This window comes from Lontra canadensis, unplaced genomic scaffold (assembly GCF_010015895.1).
Source record: "Lontra canadensis isolate GAN:19392208 unplaced genomic scaffold, GSC_riverotter_1.0 scaffold48, whole genome shotgun sequence".
Lineage (NCBI taxonomy): Eukaryota > Metazoa > Chordata > Mammalia > Carnivora > Mustelidae > Lontra > Lontra canadensis.
This window is the reverse complement of record NW_022631042.1, coordinates 13,787,267-13,799,595: the sequence shown is the minus strand read 5'-3', so window position 1 is coordinate 13,799,595 and position 12,329 is coordinate 13,787,267.

Here is a 12,329-nt window from a genome sequence, read left to right as displayed (position 1 = left end):
CGAAGCTGTTGGCCTCATCCCAGACTTCTGGACCCAACCACCCTGTCCTCACCCCCACCCCCACTTCAGAGGGAGGCTTTCACTCTGCAGTCATTGGGACTGTGCGCAGTACCTTGAAGAGTGGCAGGCATCTTTACTGAGAATGTCAACAGAGCCCATCAAGTCATTTATGCTTTGGGAGAGTAGTGTTTTAAAAAAAAAAAAAAAAGGGACTCCAAAATGGAGTCACTTATGCTCTGTCTCTTCTCACAGAACCGGGGCTTAATGGCAATTTTGACTCTCAGAAATGGAATCTTAAGCCAGTCAGTCAGGAATCGCCTGATCAGCCCTAGTGAGGAAATCTGCCTGATAAACTCCCGCCATGTCCTAAAGGAAAGGGACCGTGCAGGAACCAACCTGCTGACCGCCTACTGTAACTTCCTTGTTTCAGGCTTTCATTTTATATGGCTCCTTAAAGCTCCATTCTAGCTGCTGGATTGGATGCTGCCTGGTTCAAATCGATTTTTCTTCAAAGAAGTTAAAAAAATTTTTTAACTATGTCTCAGTTTCTCTTACAATGGTAGTGTACTTACTGATCTGACCTCATCCAAGTGTGGCATGTTTGACCTTCTCTAAAGACAGTGATGGGGGAAGGGGAAGAGTATCAGTGTTGACAGAAGCGGGAGGAAGGTGAGTCTCATAAAGAAAAGGTAGTTTCTGTGTAAACCTGGCGATTCACAGACCTGTACCCCTGGGGCTAATAATACATTAAATGTTAATAAAAAAAATTAAAAAAAAAAGAAAAGAAAAGATAATTTCTTCGAGAGGGAAGTAATCCAAGTAGGGAAGTATGGCTAGATGAAGAAGCAGGATGTGATTAAAAACTGAAAGTGGTGAAGCTACCCAGATGCTACTCTAGATCAAACTACTAATGTCCGCTCCGAGCCACTGCAGTAGCCTTCGATGGCCTTCCCGTCTCGGCTTTGCTCCCCTTCTATTCTCATACAGCCAGATCCAGCCTTTAAAATGGGAGTCAGAGCATGTTACTCCTCCAACCAGAACCTCCCCAGGGCTTCCCATTTCACTCAGAGCGCAAGTCAGAGACCTTGACCCCACGCACCACCCTAGGTCATCTGGCCCCCATTCCTCTGCCGTTTCTTCTCCAGCTCTTTTCCTCCTGCTCACTCCCCTCAGCCACCCTGATCTCCTGGCTGTTCTCAAACATGAAGTCTCCTACCTCAGGGCCTTTGCATTTGCCTGGAACCCTCACCTTGTCTGCAGAGCCCTTCTCCAATGACTCTCACACTCATGTCCTTCAAGTCTCTCCTGAAATCACAGCTGCTCAAGGACGCTTTTCTGGGACCATCATATTTAAAATTGCTGCCCTCTCCATCTCTGCCCTTCCATGCTCTTACCACACTTCATCTTTTCATTCTAACATGTTATGTTCCTTTACTTATTTATTTTGCTTACTATTAGTCTTCATCCCCAGGACATAAGCTACATCACCACTACCTCTGGCGCCTAGGACAGTGCCTGGTACTCCCATACTAGGTACTCGATAACTATTTGTCAAATAAGTAAATGAACGAATCGTGGAAATTTAATTGGGGAGAGAGAACGTACTTCCTCTAAAAGTCATGAATGTCTGGGGAATCACACAGTTTAAAGAAAAGAAAACTTAAAATGAGAAAAGTGTGCTGTCTACATGGCCCATGCCTCCTGACAGGCATGTTTCCTGGGTGTGCCACATAGTTGATTGAGAAAGAAAGGCCTTGGATGCCTCGAGTGTCATGCTTAAATTCAAATGGTCCTGGGAATAGCAATGAATAATGAAAACAGAAAGGAGGTGGGAATTGAGAATGGTTGTTTTGCTTCCAAAGTAATGATTTTCAAAGCAAAGGAGTTGAATAGGAAATAAATTAACAAAAACTCTGTCTCTGAAAATGCAAACTTCATTTCCATTTCGATCTGTGCGATTTTTCAAGCTCAGTGATCCAAGGTCAGAGGACACTTGTATTAGCATAGACCTAGCTTTGTTAATTCACCTCTGACTAAACCTCTCAATTCCTTTTTATGATGGTGGCTTTCCAGTGACAATAAAACCAAGCTCTCATAACACCAGAAACATTTATACAGCACTTAGACAATTCCTAAATGAATTGTCCCCCCTGAGACCTTAAGAGATAGGTCAGGATTATTATTAACCCCATTTTGTACAGAGACAGGAAGTCATTTGCCTAAATGTCACCTGGTAAGCTATTGAATTCATAACTTGATTGCTTTATTTAGAAATAATGGTTCATTTAATACAGGTCATATTGCATCAAAGACAACCCTTTAAATGGACAGCTTCATATTTGGACTTAACTTTAGTTAGTGACCTGGAACTAATAGCATTCCAGATTTCCATAACACCAGCGTGTCCAGTTCTCAAGTTGGGACACTAATCTAGGCGATTGAAAGGTCTGAGACTCCCAACACCATCTTGGGATTGACCAGGAATGGGCCACTCTACTCATATACCACTATGGAGAAATCTGTAATGGTAGACTTATCCTTTCAACCTTGTTTGACTTTCTTTGCTTGTTGATTTTTTTCTTTTCTTTTTTTTCTTTTTTATGCTCATAAAGTTCCTTCTGGTTCAAAAAACCAATACAAGTGAAATTGAAAAATCAGTGCTTACATAGACAACTAAGAAGTGAAGACAGAATCTTCTTAGGATACCCCTGGTGCTAGTCAGTGACTGGTGTGGGTACCACAGGATGAACAGCACCGAAGCTACAACAGAGTTGTATTCATTTTATTTTGATTCAGTTGGGCTCATTCCTTCTTCCTTCCAGAGCAGTGTTATGAAAAGACGTCAAATTGAGTTCAGTGAGCATGGCAGCTACTTAGGAAGCTGTGAGGAGAAATCAAAGTGTGGGACCTGCTTGTGAGTTCATGTCTGTGTCGAGAAGAGACTGAAAAACTTAAAGGATCTAAAAGAGAATTTTGAAAGAATGACTTAGCAACTTTGAAAGCTGATAGTAAAGAAGAAGAAGTAGAAGAAGAAGAAGGAGAAGGAGAAGAAGAAATATCTAGTCTTTATCCAAATGTTTGAAAGTTTTTCTGACTTCTCATTTTATATTTCTAGTGAGATTTGTTTGGTGCCAACAATGAAAATGCAAATTATACTTCTAATTATTTTAAAAAAGATTTCCCTTCCTTTATATGGTAAATGTATTCATTCTTTTTACTAAATCTGATTTACTGCATTTTTATCCATTTCTCTACAATCTGACTTGTCATTTGTGGCATCTGCTAGGAATACTAACTACAGTTTCTGTACTAATGGGTGTACTCATTGGACATCTAAAACACCGCTTTAAACATCAGAAGAATTTTGCACATGAAATTTATGAAAATTTATTAAAATTTTGTACCCAAGTATATTAAATTTGTTCAGGCCAAAGTGTACAGTGATAGAACAATAATTATTAGGTTTTAAACCAAGCTAGATTAAACTTTAAAATGAAGATCTTTGTAAGGCTAAATCTCAAAAAGCAATGGTAGAGACCTCCGTAAATCAGCCTGGGTTCCCAGGACCTATAAATCCTGGGGGGCTTTGGTAGTTAATAATAAAATGTAGCTAAAGCAACCTTGGGAGGCTTCTTCTGGCTCTCACATTGCATTCTTAAGATAATTTAAGCAGAACAACAAATTGACAGAGGTGAATTGTATAAATGACAATCTGGTGAAAAGGAGAATTGTGCAAATTATACACCTTTTCTGAACTTTGAGAGATAGTCTGGAATGTATTATATTGTTCAGAGGTCAGATTAACCCACTACAGAAAAGCCTGATGTGTCCTACTCCTATTTTCATCCAGAATTTGGAATGCGGAAATGTCTCACCTACTTATTGAATGATAAATCTGGATAAATTAAAATAGTGAGCCTGTGGCTAACTTGATGGTATATAAAAGGTGTTTTTGTTATTACTTTATGTATCTGCTCTTAACACACAGCACTATATAGATCTGAATTTTTTCCCCCATTCAATAGATATATATTAGCATCAATAACCATATTTTAAAGGAAGAAATGATATGTATTCGATTCTTTGTTCAAGTTCTTAAATATTAATCAAATTAGTGCACCATTTAGTTACATGTCCTTTTGTCACCTTATGTCTTAATGAAAGATGCCTAACTAATCATATTTTGTGAAGTTTAATGTACTTCATTCCTTTGATCAAATAGTTCAGCAGTTTTTTTACTCCCCAAAGTTTCTACTTTAAACAGTATTGATCAAGTGTGGACAACTTAATTTACTAGTCTTGCAAATTCTGGTGATTCTCTTTTAATCATATTCAGATTCATTAGTAGATTTTTGTAATAGAATCTTAAGAGACTATGCTTTGATTAACACTAAAAAATTAAAAATTGACATGCTGTTTATAATATCTGATCATGATAAATCTTTGATATGTTAAATATTGTCTTTCATCTGAGAGCTTCAAAGACTTTCACCTATTTTTTTTAAAGTTTTTAAGAGATTCTATTTATTTATTTGAGATAGAGAGAGAGGGAGCACGAGCTGGGGGAGGGACAGAGGGAGAGTGAGAAGCAGGCTCCTTGCTGAGCATAGAGCCCAAGTGGGGCTCCATCCCAGGACCCTGTGATCATGACCTGAGCTGAAGGCAGGTGCCCAACCGACTGCGCCACCCAGGTACCCCGACTTTCACCTATTGTTGTAACTCTACCAAAACTCACTCGTAGTCCTTTGCCCTCATTTTCAATTGGGTATTCTTAAATTGTTAGAGTAGCTAAATCAATATTATTTTTGTTCAGATCATTCGTCTCCCACCCCAGGCCTTGTTATAGTACATCAGTGGCTTCCAATGGCCCTTAAGACAGAGACTGAGAGATCCACAGGGCTCTGTGTGGCCACTGGGCCTCCACCTGTTTCTCTAGCCTCGTTGGGGCCACGCCCCCCCTTTCCTCTGCTCTGCTTCGGCCACACTGTCGCTGCCCAACCCATCCATCAGATCTCAGCTCAGTCATCATTCCCTTCAGTAAGACCTTGACCCAGCCAGTTCCCACCACCACACTGTTGGGAGCTCCACACCTATCTGCTTTGATGACTGTTCGATGTGAGTATTTTAGATTCGTATCTGTCTCCTATAGTCGACTGTAAGCTCCATGAGGTCAAAGAAGGGTCTGGTTTGCTGATGTTTTCATTTCTGTTTTCTCACTGTAGTATTTCTGGTGCCCAGCATAGAGCTTGGCAAGTAACAGACATTTAATTAATATTTGTTAAGTGTATGAGGGGATGAATAAGTAAATGCTGTCTGAGGGCAGGATTTGTTCCTCTTCTGTTCACTACTGTGTCTTCAGTGCCTAAAACAGTGCCTGGGCCATGGTAATTCTCATGAAAAATTTGTTGATTGGATTCAAGTTATCTTGACTTTTCAGGGACATAGAAAGTATTGATGAGAGAGTGTAGGTTTAGGTTAATTTCTTTTTCTGCAAATATCCTATTGCATTTGTTAACTTATAGAGTTAGGAGGAAGTCTACAGTCATGTTTTTTTCTTAATTGTGGCAAAATATATATAGCATAAAATTTACTATGTTAACAATCTTCAAGTGTGCAGTGGTCCTAAGTACACTGGCATTGTTATGTGATCATTAATCTCGTCCATCTCCAGAACTTTTTCATCATCCCAGACTGAAATGACTCACTAAATAGTAACTCCCCATATGGCCATACAGTTTGATAAAATGTCTTTGTTTGCCTTAGAATCTTTTCTTCCCAGCACATTACATGGAAGCTTGGTATGTAAAATAGGCAAACATAAAGTGCTTTTCCTTCTTGAATAGGGAGGGTGCTTCCCCTTTCCCTGTTTCATTCTGTGTACCTTGTTAGTGGGAACAATGTCTCGAGACTGTTCTGGAACCAGGATGCCCAGGGAGAACAGTGTACTAACAGGGGCCACACTGGGGAACCTCTGCACACCCACAGATGGGACCCCATCTCCCTAGTTCAAACCCAGACAGCGTCTTTGCTTCCTCCTTCTCCTCATCACCACCTCCTCTGCAGAGACACACACACATGTGCACACACGGGTACACACGGGGACAGTCACTCTCCTGAGACCGGGAGCTGCTTAAGGATTGGGATCATGTCATACTTGCCTAGATTCCCAGAGCTCTGTAATATTTAGGGACAGGGTATGTTTTCCACTTTGTGGATGGGAAACTTACCCAGGTTTACTTTCTTCTGAGAAGCAATCTGATGACCTCACAATGTGGTGTATTTCTTCTTCTTCTTTTTTTTTTAGATTTTATTTATTTATTTGAGAGATAGGGACAGAGAGAGCACAAGCAGGGAGAGGGAGAAGCAGCTCCCCACTAGCTGGGAGCCCAATGTGGGATTCAATCCCAGGACCCTGAGATCACAACCTGAGCCGAAGGCAGACCCTTAACCGACTAAGCCGCCCAGGCACCACCCTAGAGACCTTCGTTACCACATTGTTGATCCTATGGCCCATGCCCACCTGCTTCAGAGCACCCTGGGGTTGCCCTAGTAAGAATGTGGATTTCTAGGTGCCACCTACACCTACTGAATCAGAGTCTCTCAAAAACTATGTTCAACCTTCCCTATGGTCTAGGTACAGTGTTATTTTATATACCATCAAGTGAATCTTCTGTACTTGTTTGGTTGGATTTAGTGAAGTTTTCTCAACCACTTTTATTTAGTCATTGACAGTTTTACTAGCCTCCTTTAAGCTTTTTCTTCCCTCAGCTAAATAAATACTGCTATTTTAATTGTGTCGAATAGGATCTGTTTAATAGTTTCTGAATACTCTAATATTTTAGTGGTTTTTTGTTCTTTTTTTTTTTTTTTTAAAGTAGACTCCGTGCCCAGCGTGGAGCCTAATGTGGGACTTGAACCCACAATCCGGTCAAGACCTGAGCTGAGATCAAGAGTCAGACCTCAGCCAACTGAGCCACTATGGTGCCCCTGGATACACTAGTAATTATTTTATTTAAAAAAATTTTTTTAAGAGATTTTATTTAATATTTGATAGAGAAAGAGTGAGAGAGAATGAGAGAGAGCACAAGCAGGGGGAGGCAGAGGGAGATGGAGAATCTGACACCCCACTCAGCAGGGAGCCTGATGTGGGACTCGATCCCAGGATCCCGGGAACATGATCTGAAGTGAAGGCAGATAACTTAACTGAGCCACCCAGGCGCCCAGGATACACTAATATTTTGAAACTAAATCTGTTTCTTTTCTATTATAGACACAGAAAAAGGACCAATGAGGGATAGATTTAACTGAAGTTTTCTGTTACATTCACCACATGCAGACCTGGCTGTTGTAAGAAACCCCCAAATGATAGAAACGTCACTGAGTTAGAATTCCTTTCCCATTCAGGTAGCAGTCCAGTGCTGGTCATGTAGATCATTTTTGTGGACGGAAGGATCTCTCCCTGTCACTCCTGAGGGAACTATGTTGACAAAGGCCAGGCCGAGTGACTTCCAAAATCACACTGTGTATCAGCATCCAGGAGGAGTAGAGAGATGAGGGGTAGGGAAGACACAGGCTTCTTGAACATGTGGGCAAGGAGGCTCCTTTACACCTCACGGTCTCACCTAGGTTCAAGAGGAGCTGGAAATGTAGAGCCTGGACAGGGGTGGGTCTCCTTCCCCGTGGTCACTTCGCACAACAGAGAGGATGCATGGCGCGTCGGTAGACACTGGAGTTCTGGTTTTCTATTTATGCTTACGGTAGTTGCTCCTCGTAAACCATGAAATGTACCATGGCTGTCCTCCAAACTGGTACAGCAGTGTGTGTGACAGTCTGATTGCCAGGGCCCCGACAGACAGCAAGTAAGATGGTGTGTATCCAGCAGGCCGTAGATGAATGTCATTTGCTCTCGACTGGATGTTCGCCCCCGTCTACAAGGTAGCAAATGATAATGTCACTTCAAATAGTCTTCAGCTTCTGGGGGCGGCCGGTCTTCAACCTGTTTAATTTGATTTATCAAGGGACCAATGGATTCCCTTCTCTGGAAGGTCAAGCTTGACACATTGGTTTACCTGACAAGTTCCGATCAGAAGGGGTCCCTGATATTTAAGAGGCCCCGGAGTTGGTCCCAAGTCCCAGCAACATTACTAGTCTTGAAAGAGTTGTCTGTGTCTGTACTTGATGCCAAACTTGGGGCTGGACGTTAGGACCCAGTGTCGCTGGATCCCCAGCCAGTCAGGCGGTGGGGGAGGTGGCTGTCTGGGGGCCATCCCCCTCCCAGAGGTACTAGTTGAACCTGCTTTAATCCGGGCCATACTCTCTGCTTTTTGGAATGTATTTTGTTTCATAGGTTGCTGAAATGATGAGAACTGGGTTTCAAGATGGTTTTGGCTTTCTGCCCTGCCGAGCTGAATTAGGCTGCTGGATGACAGGCATGCCCAGAGAAACCAAAGAGAAATGCCAATTTTAATAGGGTTGTTTGTTTATCCTTTTCTCTCCAGTTAATAAGTATGAATGGACCCCAAATTCAGTCCAAGGATCACGTCAAAGGCAGGAAGTTAAGAGAAAAAAAGAAGAGTTTGGGGGTTAGTTCATGATTCTGATACTAAAGTTTTGTTAAGACCAAGATGAAAAATAAGTTTGTAATTACTATCATTTCATACCACTAAAAGCACAATTTCACATCCTACATAAACACGAAATATTACAAGTATATGAATATATTGTTACCTGTAAGGTTTTCAAAACTGATGTTCTAAAAAGTATTTCTCAGCTTCTTTAAGATTGTAAACAGGAAATTAAATTGTCACAGTTGAAAACAGAGTTGCCTTAAGGGGTCAAATGCTTGATATTTTAATGTAATCTCCCCATTGCCATATCACCAATAAAGCCAGCTTTTAGAAATCTACCTGAAAGAAACCAAAGACTAATATTAGCATTTTTAATGTCCTCACAGTTGTGCCTGAGAGTATAAACCAAATGAGGTTTTGAGTGTTTTTGCTTGCTGTTACTTTTTACCTCGTAGTGTTTGCAATAACAGATGTTCAGTTGCATTGAATGTTATAGGTTCTCATTTTCAACCAAACCAGCCCAAAACAAAACAAAACCAAATCCTGCAAAAAAATTCATGCCAGTTAATAGTTCGATTTCCTTTGGAGCAATTACAAAATTCATTATGTTATTTTTCCATGAGTGGCTAAGACAAGCATTCACTTTCTTGAATTACTGAATTTTTTTTAATATCATACTCATGCACCATTGAATTACCGTGTGTACCATGGCCTTTGGGTTTTTTCATATATATACATATATATATATGTATAGATATATAAATCTTTTTTTTTAACCTAGATGTTATTTGTCTTTTCTGAAGGCTACTTTTAAATTACATCAGAGCTCATCTTGACCTTTTGACTTAGGACTGGTTTGGTTTAATAGGATAAGTTGATTGTATTTTGGTTAAAAAAAATTGAGTTGTTACTTTGTTATTAGAAAAATAATCCTTAGCAATGATGTATTACCCCGTTCTGTCAGAGTGATGAAAGCCCATTGACACAGTTGTCAAATCAAGAGTAATGAATGTAACAAGAATTCATTCCCTAGAAATGTTTGGGATAATTGCTGACATGGTAATACAATTAATACGTAGTCTTTTGGTGGTCTTTGCAAAGGCTTGGCATTTCAATAGTCACAAGAAAGTTGAAAATGAGGCTTTGTGCTATCAATAATATATATAAGCAAAGATAAAATAGTTTTCCCACACAATGTCTGTGGGAAACCATACCTACACAAAATTACATGAGTGTTCTTTTCAGGGCATTTTACCCTGAATTGAATGATACTAAAAACGATTCAAGCTTATTAAAAGAACCACGTTCCTTTGACGTCTCTTTAAAGTTCAGGTGCAGTGGGGGGGGGGAGGGGGAGGGATGGGGTAATGGGGAGACGGACATTGAGGAGAACACGTGTTGTAATGAGCACTGGGTGTTATATAAGACTGATGAATCACAGACCTGGACCCTGAAATGAATAATACATTATTATATTATATTATTATATATATTATCACATATAATGTATATCATATATAATATATAATTATATGTTATAATTATATATTATATTTTATTATAATATAATATTATATATTATTACATATTATTATATTATTATATTATATACAGTATTATATGTTAATTAATTAAATTTTAATTTAAAAAAAAGTTATGTTCAAGAACATCTTCTTCCACACCATGCCCCGTAGGATTTTCAGACCTGCGTCTTCCATGAAGCATTATTAGTAAAGAGTATGCTTGGCAGAAAGGCAGAGGAATGAGAGGGCAGGCAGTGTTGCTGACACTTGGAAACCATAGTCCGTTGGAGGTGGTGGCACCAGCTGGGACTTTGGGGGCATCCCGCTGATAGCCGCTGAGGTCCCGCATTTGCGCGTGTCCTCCCTGCAGGTATCAGCTCTGTGGCCCACCCTCCTGCCTCCCCGACCCTCCTACTCTTGGCTTCCTCCATGCTTCCCATCAGTCTGGCCACTCCTTCCAAAAGCTTCCTCTTCCACTGCCCTCCCCATAAATCTCAGTAGCACCCCCACTCCAAGTTCATCCTGGCTTCTCTCAAAAGCCATGGGAGGAGGTAGGAGAGGCACACGTTTCTGGATTCAGGCAGAAGCAGAATTACAATCCAGATGTAATATTTGGGAGTCGTGCAAGTAAGGTCATTTACTCAACCTCTCCGTGCTTTAGTTTCTGCCTCTCTGTCAAAGCGATGATGATATTTACAGAGTGTGTCACCTGCCATGCATACACCGGGTCTGGGACTTGGTAGTAGCCCACAAATGTGAGTTCTCTTTGTCTTCCAGGTAAAACTTATGGAGAAATTAACTCTGTTGATGTGTGTCTTGAGTTGATTCTCTTCTGAACATTTAGCTGTAGCCTCCAGCTACCTGTGATGGAGACGTTCAGTGGTAGCTCCGTAGGGATGTGGTGTAGACTCCGCAGACGTGGTGAGGGTACCAAGAGAGTTGGGGTGAAGATTCCCTTTGGGCTTGGCTGCGCAAACTGGACCACTGTCGGTTTCTGTGGATCTTGCCACGTGCAAAAACTTGTCTTAGAAGAAAGAGACTTTAAGAAGGAAGGGGCAGGGGGCGCCTGGGTGGCTCAGTGGGTTAAAGCCTCTGCCTTCGGCTCAGGTCATGATCCCAGGGTCCTGGGATTGAGCCCTGCATCGGGCTCTCTGCTCAGTGGGGAGCCTGCTTCCTCCTCTCTCTGCCTACTTGTGATCTTTGTCTGTCAAATAAGTGGGTGGAATCTTTAAAAAAAAAAAAAAAAAGGAAGGGGAAGGCTACCCATTTGAGTTGCAAATTTGCCTTACCTTGATTATTTGGAGGTGAAGAATGGTGGTGTGTTTTGGCCAGTAACCCAGAAAGGATACATTCTGCTCTGCCTTTGAGCTTCCCAAAGGAGATACTCGTAGTGGGGACGTTGACAAAGCAAGACAAAATAACAACATATTATTAGCCGAGGCTTTGGTCTTGAGTTCCAGTGCAGAGCTCCATTACACCGGGCTGGAAGAAGTGACAGAATCCTGTCCCCGGAGCGAAGTTGGCTTGAATGATCTGGAAACAAAGTACTCCATTAGGCAGGGTCAGAGTCCCTGAGGCCCAAAAGAATCACAGACATTAACACTGTAATGGTGAAGAGAAAGACTGATCCAAGGTCCATGTTCAGTATCTTAGAAAGGGAAGGGGTTCTCTCCTGTCACCTATGGCGCTGGGCTAAGCCATCTGCCTCAGGTTCTGGGCAGAACCAGAAGCAGAGCCAAGCTGCCCCGGGGGAGGGAGATAGTGGAAAGATGGAGAGATGGGTGGGTGGAGGGGGAGAAAGGAGACTGCATCCACATGCTGACCTAATCAATTTTCACCCATAAAGGTGCACCCATGTGTTACACTTTTTTCCTCCCTTATATTTATCCAGAGTATTGACAGATATATATGAAATATTCAATATGTTTATTGGATTGAGTTATTATTGTAGACATGACTTTGGATCCTTGCAAACTCTTTCCTACATATTTCCAAGGAGTTGTTTTTTTTTTTTAAGTGGGAACTAAATAACAGGGAAAGAAAACTTTGATTACTCTAAAATTGGTTTTAATTCCAAGGAGGAATCACTAACCTCAACAACATTTTTTTTTGTCCTGATAAAATATCATTGCATCAGATCTAATGAAAATCTATCAAGAGTAGTTTTACATGTCATTAAGATAAAGCTTTTTGCAACGTAGTACAGAAAATATTTTATAATGCACGCATAAACAGGAAC